Raw genomic sequence first — 17,247 nt, 5'->3', positions numbered from 1 at the left:
ACTTGTAGTTTGAGTTGAGTACAACAAACTTTGCTTTTAGACCTAAACCTAAATCAGTCTTTAACATGGCCGAATTGTGACGTTGTTTTGGCCCCTCTAAATCTTTCTAATTCCCTTATCGCCGGTAGTGAATTGACATGTTTGCAATATTTTATCTTCTAAATTTATATAGCAACTCAATTTGATACCGTACTATGAGTTTGAATACTCTCTGAGGAGATGACAACAAAATAAGTCTCGTCAAGTTTGGACTTAGCAAAGAATCAGATTTAGTCACGGTCATAAATTTTAGATTTAGCCATATTTCCACGTGCTTATAGGTAGGGATGAAAACGGTACGGATATTTTCCGACCGTATTCGAAATCGAATCCGTTTAGAGGGGTTGAGATCTGTCCGTATCCGAGTCCGGATATCCAACATCCGATACCATATCCGTATCGAATACTCAAATCGCATATTTATGATGTCGATATCCAATCGTATCCTATCCGACATAGTTGACACTATCCGTATTCGAATCCGAATCCAGACAGAAATATGAAAACAAATGTAATATCAGTGATATCCGTTCGTATCCGATCCGTTTTTATCCCTACTTATAGGTCATGACATGCTTACAGATGAGGTGTGTTGTGTCCGTGCTTGCATGCCTACACATACACGTACGGTTCGTTGCATGCACCGATGCATCTCCGGTTAGCAATGCAATAGACGCATAGAGCCGAGCCCTGCATCGCCCCGCCATACTGTAGGAGCCGAGCTCTGTACTGTGTCATCCGGATGTGCTGTAGTTTCATTTTGTCAGGCAAATTTTTTATCTTAAGTATTTCTAGATTGTTTTAAGTGATTAAACAGCAAGTCAATGTAAAAACTCCAGTGTTAGCCGCATTTCTCAATATCCAACCTGGACAATATCCATGAGTTTTTTTCTACCATCTTGTGTCTCAACCATCTGGAGTCCTTGTCAGTGCAACTCGATAAGAACATGGATGGTCTGTTTCCTTCTCTGGATGACATAATTGCTCGGCCGCCAAAGACCCTTAGTTATTGCTTTAAGCTGCACGGGCATATACATATACTACCATCATGCAGCTCGATCAAGGAGTTTGTCGATGTCCAAAACTTGGACCTTGAGGTAACCTTACAGGAACAGCATGACATGCAGGTCATCCTAGATCATTTAGTACATCATACCAATGGGCCCATGAAACGTCTTTGTATCAAGCCAGTTCAAGATGATGCGCTTTGTATAGGCATTAATGATGAGCGGAAGTTCGCTGGGTTACGACTTGAGGTCCTTGAAATTGTTTACACCACAAACTTACAGGCAACTATTGGAAATATACAAATTTGGAAGGTAAAACGTCGCAAACATGTTAATTCACCACCGGCAATAAGGGAAATTAGAAAGATTTAGAGGGGCCAAAACAGCGTCACAATTCGGCCATGTTAAAGACTGATTTAGGTTTAGGTCCAAAAGCAAAGTTTGTTATACTCAACTCAAACTACAACTTCTATTAAAGGTCAAACTTCATATCTAGAAAAGAAGCTATAGTTTTACCCTAGTCAAAACAGCATCATGAAAAAAGGAGTTAACTATTGATCCAACACTTAGAAGCATTTTTAGGCTAGTTCATGAAGATAAACCCTAGATCATTTTTTATCTAAGTATTTCTAGACTGTTTTAAGTGATCAAACAATAAGTCACTATAAAAAATCTAGAGTTAGCCACATGTCGGTGTTTCGAGTAAACACCAACGAGTAAATTTATTTATTATACGTCTGGCCCGGATAGTGTGCTAAAAAAGAAACAAGGTTTATACTGGTTTGGGCAGAATGTCCCTATGTCCAGTTGGTGGCTGCTACTCGTGTTATTAGCATTGAAAAGTTTGTAGTTGGGGTTACAAACGAGCGAGAGATGGATAGGTCCCAAGTCTCTAATGAAAAGGTCGAATGGATGCTGAGAGCTTGGTTGCTGCTCAGCTATGTGTGATATGATGCGTGGTGTATTTTTTTGATCCCTTAGTGGGGTGTCCTGCTGTCCCTTTTATAGGCCAAGGGAGAGCAGGATTATAGATGGAAGAAAGAAGAAAAACCAGAGACAAATGAGGTCCTTCAAAGATATCAGGTATTCCTTTTCCTCTGTGCGACCCCCGCTGACATAGCAGGCGGTGCTAGGGATAGGCCCACGCTGGGAGCACATCAGCTAATCCTGTCATGTCCTGGCATGGTCAGCAAGTTATCATGTCACATCCTGTCCCAGCGGGTGGTGCGGCGGACCAGGGTGCTGATCCGCGGCCATACAGGAGCAGACAGTGTGGAGACCGCACGTTCGTTACTATAGGTGACGTGAGTTTCCTCCTGGACCATAGTGGTTGTCGTGAGCTTCCGTCAGGATCCGCACCCGAGGGCAAATAGCGGTGCCCACAACACTGTAAGACAAATATCGGCGCTTACCACACTGTTCGGGCTCTAACATGCCTAGAAGGGCTTAAAGTACCCGTCTTATCACATCCTGACGGTACTTTCCTATAGGCATACAGGGTACGGTCCTTGGTATTGCGGTTGACTTGAGTACCCTACCTTATCTGCGCATGTAGTTATGAAGGAGCAGCACGCATACGTCGAGTGAGGTAGAGCCGGTCCTCAAACGTCGAGCAAGGCAGAGCCTGCCCTCGGACATTGGGTGGGGTGAAGCTAGCCCTCAGACGTCGGGCGAGGCGGAGTCAGCCCTCAGGGGTCGGGCGAGACAGAGTTTGCCCTCAGACATCGAGCGAGGCGAAGCCAGCCCTTAGACGTCGGGCAAGGCAGAGCCAGCCCTCAGGGGTTAGGCAAGACAGAGTTTGTCCTCAGACGTCGGGCGAGACAAAGCCAGCTCTCGGACATCGGACGAAACGAGCCCACAGCCTTGGTGGTTTGGATGAGGCGGGACCCACTGGGAAATGTAGTTGTGTTCTTGATCACTCTGATGAATTAGCATTGATTGGTATCAATTCCTCTTCTTCAGGTACCATACTTTTGGTCCTCAACAATAGCCCCTGGGCCCTAGGTGATTCAAGTAGAATCGTCTGGGGGATGTTTTATCTTGCCAGTGGGTGCGCACGAGCGCACCCGATGGGTATAGCCCACGAGCTTGCAGAGGAGTAGAATACGCCTTCGGAGGTTTTTTTCGAAAGAGAGGACTCTGTGGGCCTTGGCTTTCTCTTGTCGCCCATGGCGTGCCCTGGGGATGGTGATTCCCCTTTTGCTGAGGTCAGACCCTTTGTGGGTGTGGTTGTGAGTTTTGATGGTTGTTTAGTTAGATAGTTCGATTGGGGTCTCGGCATCCTATTCGCAGGGATTCGACCAGGGTAAGCTTTACTGAGACTCAATCGTGGGCCGATATGCCCGTGGCGCTTGTGCGCCTAGGCGCTGGCCATTTGCGGAGCCTAGCTCTTTCCACCCTTTGTAGGGGTGTTTGGAGCGGCTGTTGGACCCGTTGATGGGCCAACCGTCGGACTCCTAGGCCCAGACGGGCCATAGATGCGCTTTTGGTCTATTCATTTTACTCGTAACGAGTCTCGGTCTGCCCGGTGAGGTGAAATGTCCGATGATTTCCCCGTAGGAAAGGATAGGGATTGCATGCGCATATCCTACGACGTGATGTTGCGGTAGATCGTGGTAGGTGCAGAGATCTAGGTAGACAGTTGGTTTCCTCGCATCCGTCGCCCCTATAAAACCAAAGGGTTCGCCTATAGGGTTTCATACTTTGCCTCCTTACATTCGCATCTACAGCCTCCGCCACCAATCGCCCAAGCCCTCTACATTCGAGTCTTTGCCGCCGTCGAGTTTGAATCCTCCCACCTCCATCTTCCAATGGAGCCATGGTGCCGCTCTGACATCACCTTCCAATGCATGGAAGGCCTTGTCCACCGTGGTCTTCTTTGCACGCGGACCACCGTCGAGGAGTGGCGGCTACCCAATGAGGAGGACATGTTGTCACTACCCGACGGCTACGTCATGTCCTTCGCTCACTTCCATGAGCGGGGATTCGCCACCCCCACCCATAAGTTCATTCAAGGGCTACTGCACTACTACAAGGTAGAGCTATAGCACCTTAACCTTAATGGAATCTAGCACATTGCAGTGTTCGTCGCCCTATGTGAGGGATTCCTAGGGATTAGTCCCCACTTCGACCTGTGGTGGTACTTCTTTGCCGTCACCCTCCTAAAAGAAGCAGGAGAAGAAGCTAGAGCTGAACACGTCAATGGGATGCACCGGCATCTAGCTCCGCAACAACCGGGTCAGCGAGTACCCGCCGATGCGTTTGTCAACCTCCAACAAGAGGTGGCATTCGCATTGGTTCTACATCAAGAACGACACAGTTGACCCTTGCCAAAGTTTACTAGGCACCTCATCGAAGAGGTCTCGAACTCATGGAGGAAGTGGGGAGTCCCGAAGAAAGACAAGAAGAGGATTTGAGACCATCTCACCACCATCTAAATCCTGAATGAGAAGGGCGTGAAGGGGTCGGGGATCATCGACACCTACCACAGGAGGAGGGTGGCATCACTGATGAGGCGCGTGCTTCCCCTATATGCGATGGCGCCCGAGGCATCATTCAACAGAACGATGCTTGCCGAGGGAGCGCTCTCCCCCTCTAAAGTAGCGCAACACATCTAGGAGGCGATGGAGCCTCCACGGGACGATGCCGACACTCTCCTTGAGTTCGTGTATCTGGTGCCGGGGCACCCTCTGATGCGGTCAGAGCCGGGGTACATCGTCTTTGTAAGTTTTCTTTCCTCATGCCTCCTTTTTGACTGAACTCCCAACCCCTTGATGCTGATATTAAGATAGGGGGATCGGTCGAGGAAACTCATCCTCATGGACCACCCGGCTCCACTGCCGAAGGACCCATCCATGACGGCGGCCAACCGCGTAGCGGCCAAGCGGTAGAGGAAGGTGAAGGAGGACGAGAGGAGGAAGAAGCAATAGAAGCTGTGGGCATGGGAGCGAGGGGAGGACATGGACAGTGATGATGACGATGAGGAGGAAGACAACGAGGTAGTTGCTAACATCGAGTGGGATGACCTGGAGAGCGAGGATGCGCTGACAGGTATCCACTCGTCCTTGCAGGGACCCTTCCTATTTCATGCATCGAGAGGCACATCCGTGAGGCCAGAGGAGGCGGGCCAGACCATCAGCCCATCCTCAGAACCAGTAGGGGCAGTTGGATCTACCACCGCACTCGAGGTGCTAGCAGAGGGGGGTAGCCTCGCCATCGCACCTCGAGAGCCAACAGGGGTGGGCAGATCTTCCTCCACGCCCAAGGTGCTGGTGGAGGGGGTGGCCTTGCTGCTGCGCCCCAAGAGCCAACCGGGGTGGGCGGATCTACCGCTACACCCGAGGTGTCGATGGAGGGGGGGTGGCTCTACCGCCGTGCCCTTAGATGCAAGGGAGGCGAGCCCCTCTGCCCGAGAGCAGCGACGGGCTCAAAATGGCCCTGCCTTGATGAGGTGGAGCAAGGACCTAGGGGTTCATCCCCTAAACATATCCTTCACCCAACAGCGCTGATGTAAGTCATTGGTTCCTCTATTTTCTCTGTTTTTGGTGTGACTTATGTCTTTTATCTCTTGCATCATTTTGAGACGGGGCAACTTTTTGGCGCTGGCGCCCAAGAAGGGCATCGCCCTCCAGGCGAGGCGGCGACTGTCGGTCGACGTCGCACCCTTTTTGGGTGGGAGCGGCGCCGGCATTACTGCCTCATCGGCTAGTCAGGCGCCGCCCGCGAGGACTCCTATGCCCTCAGTGGGACAGGTAGATGTGGGGGCTCAAAGGGGGCCCTCGGAGGTAGCTGAAAAACCAGCGACAGAGGTGGTGCCACTGCCGACGATGGGTCGATCGGAGCTTCTAACCACACTCGCGGCACCGACCGCGGTGGGCGCGATGCAAGCGAACGAGGCCCCACCGATGCAGGGGGAGGTGGTGATGGTCGTGATAGGCGGGCCACTGCTAGACGCCTATGGGGCGACGCCTAAGGCAGTGGTGCGACTCGCACCTCCGGCGGCCCAAATGACGGCGCTCGACGTGGGCTGGATGGAGGGGGACACGGTCGAGGGGTCCCTGAGCATCATGACGGTGGTGGAGAGGACCAACGGGGAGTCGCCCTTGCCCTGACATCAGGAGGCAGCCACTGGCCCACGTAGGGTGAGCCTCTACTCTAGTGGATAGATCCACAAGACCCGACGTCGATAATCTTCTCCCTCGATGACGCTGTTGAGAGTATGGAGCAGGAGAATCTCAATGAGGGGATTTTGGCCATGCTGGAAGCTCTGAACTAGGCCAGGGGCACCCTGAGCGACATCGTCGTTCCCACCGACCGGGTACTCATTTAATCTTGCCTTTTTCCCTCTTCTTTCTTCTTGTATTTTTGTGTTCTAACCATCATCTTTTTTCAGTTCCTTATCGTTCATAGCCAGGAGAAATCCTAGTTCCTTCATGAGCAGAAGGAGAGCTAGGACCACCTCATTGAAGAGGCCCGGCTGTGTGGGGATGTGATCGCCCAGCTGGTTGCCACCCAATAGAGGGTGGCCAACCTGACTCCCCTTGCCGAGGAGGCGGAGAATCTTCGACTACGGGAGGCCGAGGCCTGTCAGCATGAGGAGGAAACCAAGAAGGCCTTTTAGGACCTATTGACGAGGGCACTACAAGATGAGGAGGAGGTCACTAGAGTCAAGAGGGAGCGGGATGAGCTACTTCAGAGGGATGTTGCGGCCCACCAACAGATCTTTGACCTCCTGGCCAAGACCAAGAAGGACCAAGACCTAAAGTTAGTAGCTGAGGAGAAGCTCGCTGCCCTAGAGCAGAGGGTGAGTTAGGATGCCGAGGTGGTTGCCTGGGTGCACAAGGAGTGAGACGAGCTACTCCAGACCACGGGGAGGCTCCGCTCGAAGTGTGGCACGGCCTATGAGGAGCGCGACCAGACAGTCTAAGAGGACAACAAGGCACAGTAGAGGATCGACTCCCTCTAGGTTGAGCTCAGAACCGCGATGACCTAAAGGATGGAGGCCAAGAGCGTTTCCACCAGACTAGCCACGGAGCTCACTAAGGCATGAAGGAGCCTTTAGGCGGAGAGCAACGAGCACGATCTCCTACGCGCTGACCTCAGAGTGGTCTGCGATGACCTGGAGGTGGCATGGTCAGAGGGGACCAACTCATTTGGGGCCCGTGCCATAGGTATCACGGTGTGGGTATGCCAGCTCAAAAGGGAAGCCCTTCATGCTGAGATCACCCAAGCTTTTGTGATTGCTCATTCGCATTATACGGACAACATCGACTTGGAGACGATGGGCCTTGGTTTTGCACTTGGCTATGAAGCCTTCGAGCTGGACGAGATAGAGATGGCGGTAGCTCCTATTGCGCGGGACCTGGCAGACAGAGTTGAAGACATAGTTCTCCCCTTCTGAGGGGCTAGTTAGTCAAATAGGTCAGATGAAAACTTATTGTAATCTATGAACAAGTGCCGATCCTTATGTATCATAAAAACAATTTTGCCATTTTGTTTTGTTTGATTGAATTTGTTTCCTTCCCTTTTTGCATGCGAAAAGAGAAGGCTCATGTATTCCACCCCTTCCATTCGTTAAGACCGTAGGGCCCAAGGTGTAAGAGCAGGACTTTAATCATGCTGGTGAGCAAAGACACCGGAGCCGGCGAGGCATAGGCTTTTTGCAGTCCAACCAGTGATGCTTAGTTGTTTGTTTCCACAAAGCTTACTACCAGACTTAGCATGAGGAAGAGGTCTAACATGGCGATTGTTTTAGAAAAGTTGTACTTATACCTTTATCAGCCCCCGAGTGAGATCTAACCCTTTGTTGTTGCTAGGGTCGAATGTCACTGAAAATCGAGGAGAGGATAGAGAAACTTAGTGGGAGAAAGTATCTCTTGTTCTACGACTATGTGTTCGGTCTCCTTGCAAGTCCAACCTTCCTCGAGCCCCTATGCATAGTAGGGATTTGGTCAAGGGTCGGCTCTTTTTTGTGACTGTCGCCCTGTCCATAGTTTCCGCAACTGGAGGGGTTGAGTTAACATCACTTGCCTCGATGGCTCGAGTGACACGCTCGATGAGCTCGCTAACGGGTATGTTCAAATGGAATCTGGTTCTGTCACTTGTGATAGGGTTGGCAAAGCCCTCATGAGGCATTCCATTGCTCCTTAACCCGTCTTCCAACAGATTTCCCCTCAATGGGGATTCTATGGGCTCGGCTGGAGGTTTGGATCGAATCGAGAAGGTTAAGATGATCTTGTCTACTTCTAGGCGGGATGGGCAAAGGCCGCTGGGGCTCATTTGCATTTTGCCCCTGGCTTTTGATCAACACGAGGCGACCTCGGGCTCTTCGGGAGCCGAACTTCGAACCTCGGTCTCTTGATCTAGGATTGGGCGGTTCGAGCCCCCGAGCCCCATGGGTTTAGTAGGGGTTGGCCTTGTTTCATGCATCACCCCATCCTCGATTTCTACAACTGAAGGGGCTGAGCTAACGACATTTGCCTCGATGGCTCGAGTGTCACGCTCGGCGAGCTCGCTAACAGGCACATTTGAGTGGAATTCGGGTCTGTCATCCGCTGATAGGGTCAGTAGAGCCCTCATGTGGCATTCCACTACTTCTTAACCCGCCTCCTAGTAGATGCACAAGCCATTCGATAGGCTCGGGTGGCCCGTTGACCTCTCCTCGATGGAGATTCTATAGGCTTGGCTCGAGGTTAGAATCGAACGAGAATGGTTGAGATGTCCCTGTCCACTTTTGAGCGGGGTCGGGCAAGGCCGCTGGGGCTGATCTCAATTTTTCTCCCCTAGCTCTATTTGACATGAGGCGGCCTTAAGCCCTTCGCTAGCCAGCCTTTGAACCTCGATCACTTGCCACTCATATCAAATGAGACGACTACCACTTCGTGACGCTATGCGAAGCATTGTGATGCAGCAATCGCATATGCGACGCTTGGATTGCGAGATGAATGTATGAATGATTGAATGAATGATCATATAAAGGAATAGTGGGGGTTAGTAATGTTACCTCGATGGCATGAGTGACAGGTTCTAGGAGTTCTGATCGGATATGTTCGTGCGAGGTTCGGGTCCAACGTTCGTGACGGAGCCGAGGTAACCAGCAGAAGCCTCCCATTCTTTCGTATCTATCATTTGGTAGTGGCCCAAGCCATTCGATTGACTTGGGTGACCTAACAGCCTCTCCTTGATGGAGATTCCATAGGTAGGCCTCTCCATACCCTTCCCGAGAAGATGGAGGTTTTGGTTAGGAGTGCGAAGGCAAAGACTCTAATCGTGCTGGTAGGCAAAAACGCCGTAGCCGCTGGGGCATAGGGTCCTAGCGGCCCGACCAAGTTTACCCAAAGTTTTGCACCCGCACACCGTGCCTCCAGTTTTTAAACATGAGGGGTCGAGCAAAGAGAATGTCTAGCAAATAGACACTCCCGCCTACCCTCAAGCGATGTCTGACCCCCTGCCATTGCTAGGGTCAGAGGCTCGGTATCGGAATTTAATACATAAAGTAAGTAAGTAAGGGTGCTTGTCTCTTGGCGGTGGCTTGGAGCCGTTTGATTAACCTAGGCACCAGTTTTACCTTGATGGTAAGAGTGATGGGTTTGGAAAACCTCTACCAGATACGAGCGTGATCTATTCTGCTCCCTATCCATTTCTCGTTAGTGGCCAAGCCGTCCGATCGACTCGTGTTACCTGTTGAGATAAGTTTTTCCTGTGGAAAATGTGCCAGATAGATATGCTCATATCAGCCCCTGAGTGAGATCTGACCCCTCGCCATTGCTGGGGTCGGATGTCACTAAATAAATCAGAGAGTTTGATAACAAAACTGATAAGAGAAAATATGCGTTTTAAGGGTAAAAGCGATGTAGCTTCTCGATGTTCTAGGCATTGGTGAAGATTTCGCCGTTAATGTTCTTGAGCTTGTAGGCACCTGGATGGAGCACCTTCGCAACTATGTATGATCCCTCCCATGGTGGGGAGATCTTGTGGCGGTCCTCGTTGCTCTGTACGAGGCGGAGGACCAGGTCCTCGACGTTGAAGGCTCGGCCCCACACTCGTCGGCTATGGTACCATTGCAACACCTATTGGTACTTGGTCGAGCAGAGGAGGGTGACATCATGTGCTTCATCCAGCTGGTCCATGGCGTCCTCATGGGATGCCTCGGCTCCCTATTCATCGTACGCCCTGATCCTTGGCGCTCCAAAGTTAAGGTCAATTGGGAGGACGGCATCAGAACTGTAGACCATGAAGAAGGGCGTGTAGCCAGTGGCTCGACTGTGGGTTGTCCTTAGGCTCTAGAGTACTGAAGGAAGCTCGGCGACTCAGTGTGCGCCAAACTTGTTCAACCAGTTGAAGATCCTCGGCTTGAGGCCTTGTAGGACTATGTCATTTACACGCTCGACCTGCCCATTCATTCAAGAGTGCGTGATAGTGGCCCAATCGACCCGAATGTTGTATTCATCATAGAATCAAAGGAACTTCTTTTCAGTGAATTGCGTGCTGTTGTCTGTGATAATGGAGTTTGGGACTCCAAAGCGATGGACGATGTCGAGGAAGAATAACATGGCTTGCTCAGATTTGATCATGGAGATCGTTCGAGCTTCTATCCACTTTGTGAACTTGTCTATGGTGACAAGCAAGTGGGTGTGGCCTCTGGGTGTCCTCTTGAGAGGTCCAACTAGATCGAGCCCTTAGACCATGAATGGCCATGTGATAGGGATCGTCTAGAGTGCTTGGGTCGGTAGGTGAATCCACTGAATGTAGTACTAACACCCTTCGTAGGTGCGCATGATCTGCTCGGCGTTGGCTACAGCGGTGGGCTAGTAGAATCCCTATCGGAATGCATTTTTGACCAGGGTTCTAGGCACAGCATGGTGACCGTAGACCCCACTGTGGATATCGCTTAGCAAATGCTTCTCCTATTCAATGGGGATGCAGCGTTGTAGGATCCCGGTGTGGCTTTGCTTGTAGAGTTCACCTTCCACAAGAACAAAGGACTTGGTGCGACGTGTGAGCCATCGAGCCTCCATTTTGTCCATTGGTAGCGCGTCACGAAGGAGGTAGTCGAGGTAGAGCATCCTCTAGTCGATCAGAGGGTCAGGCTCTATCACTGGGTTCTCTTTGAGCTCCATGACTTCGGGGCCAGACGTAGCCGATGGTTGGTCAGCCCCTAGGCCTAGATTGGATAGACTGTTTCCACCTTGTTCTAACCCCTCGTGGCAAACCAAGGGCTTGTGCTGGTCGCTAGCGAAGACACCCGTTGGCACCGGCTCTCAGCCGGATGCTACTTTCACAAGCGCATCGGCCGCCTCATTAAGGTGGCTCGGGATGTGATTGAGCTCGAGGCCATCGAAATTGTCCTCCAACTGGTGGACTTCTCAACAGTATGCTGACATCTTGATGTCGTGGCAACTTGACTCCTTCATGACTTGGTCGATGACCAGCTAGGAATCTCCTCGAATGTGGAGGCGTCGGATGCCCAACTCAATGGCGATGCGTAGGTCGTTGATGAGTGCCTCATATTCAGCCATATTATTGGAGGACAGGAAATGAAGACAGACCATGTACCTCATTCATACCCCAAGGGGCGACATGAAGACCAGCCCTACGCTAGCACCCTTCTTCATCAGCGAACCATTGAAGTACATCATCTAGTATTCTTGATCGATGACCACTGGTGGCATTTGGACCTTGGTCCATTCCACGATGAAATCAGCCAACACCTAGGACTTGATGGCCGTTCGAGAGGCATACATAATGCCCTAACCCATTAGCTTGAGTGCCCATTTTGCGGTTCTTCTTGTGGCATCCTAGTTTTGGATGACCTCGCCGAGGCAGAAAGACGTCACGATTGTCACCGGATGTGACTCGAAGTAGTGGCATAGCTTCCTCTTGGTAATGAGGATGGCGTACTGAAGCTTTTGGATTTGGGGGTAGCGGGTCTTCGAGTCAGATAGGACCTCACTGATGAAGTACTGAGGGCGCTGTACTTTGAGGATGTGCCCCTCTTCTTCCCGCTCCACTACCAGGGCGGTGCTGACCACTTGCGTGGTGGCCACAATGTAGAGTAGAAGGAGTTCTCCATTGATAGGAGGAACCAGGATCGGGGCCTTCATCAGAAGCAGCTTGAGCATGTCAAGTGCCTCCTAGGCCTCAAACGTCTATTTGAAGTGGTCGGCCTTCTTTAGAAGTCGATAAAGGGGGAGACCTCGTTTGCCAAGGTGCTAGATGAAGCGGCTAAGTGCGGCAGGGCACCCTGTAACTCGTTGTACTCCCTTTATGTTCTAAATCGGGCCCATCCTAGTGATGGCTGAGATCTTCTCTGGGTTGGCCTCAATGCCACGCTCAGAGATGATGAAACCAAGCAGCATGCCCCTTGGGACCCCAAAGACGCACTTCTCGAGATTGAGTTTGATGCCATTTGCTCAAAGTTTTGCAAAGGTCTGTTTAAGATCGGCTACGAGGTGGTCAGCCCATTTGGACTTGACCATGTGTTGTCAACATAGGCCTCAACAGTCCATTTGATGAGGTCCCGGAAACACTTGAGCATACAACGCTGGTATGTAGCCCCAATGTTCTTCAGATCGAACGACATTGTGACATAGCAGAACAATCTGAAGGGGGTGATGAAAGTTGTCACAAGCTAGTCAGACTCTTTCATCATGATCTGATGGTACCCAGAGTATGTATCAAGGAAGCAGAGGGTTTCGCACCCTAAGGTAGTCAACTATCTGGTCTATGCGTGACAAAGGAAATGGATCCTTTGGGCATGCTTTGTTGAGACCCGTAAGGTCAACACATATCCTCCATTTCTCGATCTTCTTTCGTATAAGAATGGGATTGGCTAACCACTTTGGGTGGTAGACTTCCTTGATGAATCCGGCCGCCAAAAGCTTTGCGATCTCCTCGCTGATGGTCCTATGTTTTCCCTCGTTGAAGTGACATAGGTGTTGTTTCACCAGCTTGGAGCCTAGGTCAATCTTCAAGGCATGCTCAACGACTTCTCTCGGGATGCCTGACATGTCCAAGGGTTTCCACATGAAGATGTCTCTATTGGCGCGGAGGAAGCCGATGAGCGTGCTTTCCTATTCAGAGGAAAGCGTGGTACCAATGCACACCTTTTTTCCCTTGGTGCTCCCATGGTCTATGAGGACCTCCTTAGAGCCCTCCGCTGGCTCAAAGGACCTAGTCAACCTTTTGGGGTTGGGTACTTCTTCGGTGACCTCTTTTCTGATGTCCGCGAGTTCTCCAGAGGCTACAATCGCTACAGCATGATGGCAGCACTCAACTTCGCACTCGTCGGCGTGCTAAAAGGAGGTGTTGACAGTGATGACCCCACCTAGGCCTGGCATCTTTAGCTTAAGGTAGGTGTAGTTGGGGATGGCCATGAACTTCACGTAGCACGGTCATCCTAGGATGGCGTGGTAAGTTCTGTGGAACCCCACCACTTCAAAAGCGAGGGTCTCTGTCCTATAGTTGGACGAAACCCCAAAGGTGATGGGCAAATTGATCTGCCCAAGCGGCATGGCCTACTTTCTAGGCATGATGAAATGAAAGGGTGCTCCGGTTGGCCGGATGCATGCTTGGTCAACGCCCATAGCGTCGAGCATCTCGGCATACATGATGTTGAGGCCGCTGCCTCCATCCATCAGTACTTTGGTGAGCCGCTTCGCGCCAATGATTGGGTCAACCACAAGCGGGTATCTCCCTGGCTGCGGGACGCTCTCCGGGTGATCGGTCCGATCGAAGGTTATAGCGGACTCTAACCACTAGAGGAAAGCAGTCATGGCTGGTTCGGTCGCATAGACCTCATGGCACACAATCTTCTGGTGGCGCTTGGAGTTGTAAGCCTCCGATCCTCCAAAGATCATGAGGCAGCCATCCGATGTTGGAAAGCCATCGTCCTTCCCCTCGGTGTCGTCCATTGTAGGGTCGGGGTCCTTCCTATGCTCCCCTTTATTGGAGCCTCCGGACAAGAGCCACTTCATGAGGGTGTAGTCCTTGTACATATGCTTGATGGGGAAGGCATGGTTTGGGCATGGCCCCTTGAGTAGTTTTTTGAAGTGGTTCGGAGTGCTCTCCATGGGCTTTCGACCACCCCTGCGGTCAGCGGCGGCCACGAGAGAGCCCTCATGCCGCTACTTCTTGTTCTTCTTTTTAGCGAGACGGTTGGAGGCGCCTTCGCTAGTGTCCTTGTCCCGCCTCGCCTTGCCATTGAGGCGATCGAAGATCGCTTCGATCGCTTCTTTGCTCAAGGCATGGCTGGTGGTAATGTCAAGGAGTTCCTTGGTGGTTTGTGGACCCTTGTGTCCTAGCTTGTGAACCAGAGACTCACAGGTGGTCCCGGATAGGAAAGCCCCTATAACGTCAGCGTCGGCGATGTTAGGTAGCTCGCTGCACTGCCGGGAGAAACACTGGATGTACCCACAGAGGGTCTCACTAGCCTTCTATCGGTAGTTTTTGAGGTTCCATGGGTTCCTAGGGTGCTTGTATGTGCCGTGGAAGTTCCCCACGAAGATCTCCTTTAGGTTCGCCCAACTCTGGATTCTATTAGGCGGCTGGTGTTCCAACCATGTCCGTGCCGAATCAGCCAAGAACATTGGAAGGTTGCGGATAATGAAATCGTCATTATCCACGCCACTGGCTTGATAGGCAAGCCAATAATCCTCGAGCCATAGTTCAGGGTTTGTCTCCCTATAGTACTTTTGGGATGTTGGTTGGTGGCCAGTACTTTGGCGTGAAGGCAGCGTTGAGGATGTATCGGCCGAAGGCCTGATGCCCTAGCAGGTTAGGGCTTGGGCTTTAGTCCTCGCCACTGTCGTAGTGTCTGCCACGGCGAGAGTGATAGCCACGACTAGCTCCCTCTCCCTAGTCATTGTGAGTACGCCTATGAGCGTCGAGGGTGTTGTTTGTGTCACGGTTGCGGCCGAGACACTGATGCACCGGGACCGTGACACGCTGCCCACCACTTTGTGGCACCTGGTGGACCGATGCGTCCCTGCCAGGACGCTCTGAGAGCATGCGCTGGATGGCGTTGAGCTCACGTCACCAAGACATTGAGCTCTTGGCCTGCTGTGCCGCCGCACGCTCGAGCAGCGTGCGAATCTCATGGTGGGCTTGACAATCCTCGGGCGTCGTGGCCTCTAGGAGGCCATGGAGCAAGCCATGGCAGTGATGTTGTGGCTCGCTTGGATGAAATGAGGGAGGCCTCATCATCGGCGATGATCCTTCGGTTCACGTCGTGGGCCATGACACATGCGCACCCACCATCTCTATGGTGCTCAATTTCCTGATCGAGCTCCACGCATTCCTGCTCAAGCTAGAGCCGTGCTTCCTTGATCTCTCGGTGTTGGCTTTTAGCTGCTCCACCCACATGCGAGGTGGTGCCGCTGTCTCCCCTTTGGCCTCGTCATCAAGGTTGTTCGTCAGGGTAGCCTTCTCCTCGCGAATGCTTTTGAAGTGTCCCTCAAGGGTATCCATCCTAAAGCATTCGCGAGAGGGATGATGGCTTCCCCTGCTAGAGTCAGAGCTAGAGGGCGACTCTGGCTCCTCTACGAGGAGGTCATGGAAAGATTCCACGACATGTTCGATTACTCCCATGAATTCTTTGTTCTTGGGAGGTGGAATCATACATTGTGCCATAAGGTGGCTAATGGTCCTCGTGGTGTTGTGGAGACCGAATGGAAACAATGTCATGGCGCTCTGTATGAGGTGTTCCGGAGAGAGGGGTTCCCCTTCGATGAGCTACGCCAGGTCATTAGCGTAAGAGAAGTTGAGGTGGCGTGGGTCATCTCTGGACAACTGGGGTCCTAGGGAGATGCCGAGCTGGTGCTCAAGCCTCCCATAGTCAAGGCCGATGGAGGAGAGAGGTTGGATGACGGCATGAGCCAATGCCAACTCTCCTCCCACCGTGATGATGAAGTCTAGGTTTTCGAAGCGCACGTGTGCACCTGGGACCCAGCTGATATTGTGGCTAGCCATCCGTGGCCTAATGTTAATGTCGAAACATGCAAAGGTTCCCTACCTAGCGCGCCAACTGTCGGTGTTTCGAGTAAACACCAACGAGTAAATTTGTTTATTGCGCATCTGGCCCGTATGGTTTGCTAAAAAAGAAACAAGGTTTATACTGGTTTGGGTAGAATGTCTCTACGTATAGTTGGTGGCTGTTGCTCGTATTATTAGAACTGAAAAGTTTGTAGTAGGGGTTACAAACGAGCGAGAGAGGGATAGGTCCCAAGTCTCTGATAGAAAGGTTGAATAAATGCTGAGAGCTTGGTTGTTGCTTAGCTATGTGTGATGTGATGCGTGGTGTGTTTTTTGATCCCTTAGTGGGGTGTCCTGTCGTCCCTTTTATAGGCCAAGGGAGAGCAGGATTACAGATGGGAGAAAGAAGAAAAACTAGAGGCAAAGGAGGTCCTTCAAAGATACCGGGTATTCCTTTTCCTCTGTGCGAGCCCCACTGGCATGGCAGGCGGTGCCAAGGATAGCCCACCGCTAGGAGCACGTCTGCTGATCCTATGATGTCCTGGCGTGGTCAGCAAGTTGTCACGTCCCATCCTACCCCGGCGGGTGGTACAGCGGACCAGGGTGCTGATCCACGGCCATACAGGGAGCAGACAGTGCGGAGGCTGCACGTTCGTTACTGTAGGTGTTGCGAGTTTCCTCCTAGTCCGTAGTGGTTGTCGTGAGCTTCCGTTAGGATCTGCGCTCGAGGGCAAATGGCAGCGCCCACAAAACTGTAAGATAAATGTCGGCGTTTACAACACTGTTTGGGCTCTGACATGCCTGGAAGGGCTTAAAGTGCCCGTCTTGTCACATCCTGACAGTACTTTCCTGTAGGCATGCATGGTATGGTCCTCGGTATTGTGGTTGACTTGAGTGCCATGCCTTATCTACACGCGTAGTTATGAAGGAGCAGTGCGCAGACGTCGGGCGAGACGGAGCTAGCCCTCAGACGTCGGGCGAGGCGGAGCCAGCCCTCGAGGATCGAGCGAGACGGAGTTTACCCTCATACGTCAGGCGAGGCAGAGCCGGCCCTCAGACGTCGGACGAGGCGGAGCCAGCCCTCGGGGGTCGAACGAGACAGAGTTTGTCCTCAGACGTCGAGTGAGGTGGAGCCAGCCCTCGGACGTCAGACAAAATAGAGCCCGCAGCCTTGGTGGTTTGGACGAGGCGGGACTCACTGGAAAATGTAGTTACGTTCTTAATCGCTATG

This window comes from Miscanthus floridulus, chromosome 1, assembly GCF_019320115.1.
Source record: "Miscanthus floridulus cultivar M001 chromosome 1, ASM1932011v1, whole genome shotgun sequence".
NCBI lineage: Eukaryota > Viridiplantae > Streptophyta > Magnoliopsida > Poales > Poaceae > Miscanthus > Miscanthus floridulus.
The sequence above is the reverse complement of the archived record's forward strand: the minus strand, read 5'-3'. Positions refer to the sequence as shown.